At 66.7% G+C, this 2,500-nt stretch overlaps 1 non-coding gene across 1 annotated transcript; it reads right to left on the minus strand.

Annotated features, from left to right (window-relative positions):
- Nucleotides 1-1,861: 1,861 nt before the first annotated feature.
- Nucleotides 1,862-2,015, minus strand: LOC125993001 (5.8S ribosomal RNA). The gene has a single exon (XR_007489925.1). It is a non-coding gene; the product is annotated as a 5.8S ribosomal RNA (ribosomal RNA).
- Between the last annotated feature and the right edge of the window lie 485 nt (nucleotides 2,016-2,500).

Below are 2,500 nucleotides of genomic sequence, written 5' to 3' on the forward strand. Positions count from 1 at the left end.
GCATCGGGCGCCTTAACCCGGCGTTCGGTTCATCCCGCAGCGCCAGTTCTGCTTACCAAAAGTGGCCCACTGGGCACTCGCATTCCACGCCCGGCTCCAAGTCAGCGAGCCGGGCTTCTTACCCATTTAAAGTTTGAGAATAGGTTGAGATCGTTTCGGCCCCAAGGCCTCTAGTCATTGGCTTTACCAGATAAAACTGCATATAGTTCGAGTGCCAGCTATCCTGAGGGAAACTTCGGAAGGAACCAGCTACTAGATGGTTCGATTAGTCTTTCGCCCCTATACCCAGGTCGGACGACCGATTTGCACGTCAGGACCGCTGCGGGCCTCCACCAGGGTTTCCTCTGGCTTCGCCCTGCCCGGGCATAGTTCACCATCTTTCGGGTCTCATCGCGCTGCGCTCGAGCTCCACCTCCCCGACGCTGCGGGCGAGACGGGCCGGTGGTGCGCCCGACCCATGGGAGGGGCCGGGATCCCACCTCGGCCGGCGCGCGCCGGCTCCTCACTTTCATTGCGCCAGATTGGGGTTCGTTCGTGCCCTCCGACTCGCGCGCGCGTTAAACTCCTTGGTCCGTGTTTCAAGACGGGTCGGGTGGGCTGCCACAATCGCCGCGGACCCCTGACACCTACTTCGAAGGCCGATCCCCGCCCTAGCGGCGCGACAGGCCAACGCGCACCGAGAACGGTCCGCGCCTTTCGGCCGCGCCTGGGGCGAGGGGGCCCCGTCCTGGTTCGGAAGGTGTAGAAAGTACTCCCACGTCCCCGGGGGGAAGCGGCAAAGTCGGAGTAAGGAAAGCGCTGTACAGCGCGGGTGCGGAAGCGGCCGGGAGGCCCGGAGGCCCCCCCGCACCGCCCCGCCGCCCGCGCCACCTTCGCCCCAGACCCTTCCAAGCCAACCCAGGGACGGTCGCGACGCACAACCACGGGGGAAATGCGCCCGGCGCGGGGACGTCCGACTCCGAGAACGCACGCGTGAAGGCAGGGCCCCCGAAAGGGTCCGCCCCCCGCGACGCCCCAGGCGGCCGCCAATCCCAGCCGGGTTGAATCCCCCGATCGGACTACGTGGTCCCCACCCGTTTACCTCTCAACGGTTTCACGCCCTGTTGAACTCTCTCTTCAAAGTTCTTTTCAACTTTCCCTTAAGGTACTTGTCCTCTATCGGTCTCGTGCCAGTATTTAGCCTTAGATGGAGTTTACCACCCGCTTTGGGCTGCATTCACAAACAACCCGACTCCGAGAAGGCCGCGCCCCGGCGCGCCGGGGGCCGCTACCGGCCTCACACCGTCCCTGGGCAGAGCCTCCATCAGAAGGACTCGGGCCCCCTCCGGGCGGCGTCGGGCGCAACGACCTTCTGTACGCTACATTTCCCGCGCCCGAGGCCGGGCGGGGATTCAGCGCTGGGCTTCTCCCTCTTCGCTCGCCGCTACTGAGGGAATCCTGGTTAGTTTCTTTTCCTCCGCTTAGTAATATGCTTAAATTCAGCGGGTCGTCTCGTCTGATCTGAGGTCGGAAACGAGGGGGTAGTAGGCGCGGCCGGCGTGGCGGCCGGGCTCGCTGGATCGTTCCGCGGGCGCCTCCGCGGCGGCCCACCGCGCGAGGGAGCGCGAGACGCGGGATGCGCAATGGTCGATAGCCACCGGCAGCCGCGCCCCGGACCCGTGATGCGGGAGGGTCGACGGTGAGGAGGGGACGCCGCGGGTCTGCACTTAAGGGGACGAAGGCCGCCGAGGCGTCCTGCGAACCCCCAGCCGCGGGGAGGCGAAGCGCTAGCGGGACGAAGGCGGCAACTGCGCGAACGTTGCGCAGAGGTCGCGCCGACGGAGCCCGGGTCGCCCTTCGCCGACCCCGATTGATATGCAAGCGACGCTCAGACAGGCGTGGCCCCGGGACGGACCCGGGGCCGCAAAGTGCGTTCGAAGTGTCGATGATCAATGTGTCCTGCAATTCACATTAGTTCTCGCAGCTAGCTGCGTCCTTCATCGACGCACGAGCCGAGTGATCCACCGCTAAGAGTTGTACGTTTGTTTTTTTGCGGGGCGAGATCGGGAGCGGGCGGGGAGACGGCGTAACGCCGCGCGCGGACCCTCCACCGTCGCCTCGAGGACGTCGGGGCTTGCCGGCGCGTCGCCGCCGCACGCGGACCCTCCACCGTCGCCTCGGGGACGTCGGGGCTTGCCGGCGCGGTCGCCGCCGCGCGCGGACCCTCCACCGTCGCCTCGAGGACGTCGGGGCTTGCCGGCGCGGTCGCCGTCGCGCGCGGACCCTCCACCGTCGCCTCCAAGACGTCGGGGCTTGCCGTCGCGGTCGCCGCCGTCCACCGCCGCCGCGCTCAACCTCAGCAGCGCGCCGCGGTTTGCCAAGTTCCAACGATTAAAAATTTGTTTTTCCGGCCTTCCGGCGACGGGTGCCACCCACCCGCCTCAGAACGTGCGTGTGGTGTGGACATTGAACCCCCCACGGTCCGCCGAAGGCGATCCGCGAGTTGGGTACCCGCCGCAAT

Source organism: Syngnathus scovelli, unplaced genomic scaffold (genome assembly GCF_024217435.2).
Source record: "Syngnathus scovelli strain Florida unplaced genomic scaffold, RoL_Ssco_1.2 HiC_scaffold_244, whole genome shotgun sequence".
Lineage (NCBI taxonomy): Eukaryota > Metazoa > Chordata > Actinopteri > Syngnathiformes > Syngnathidae > Syngnathus > Syngnathus scovelli.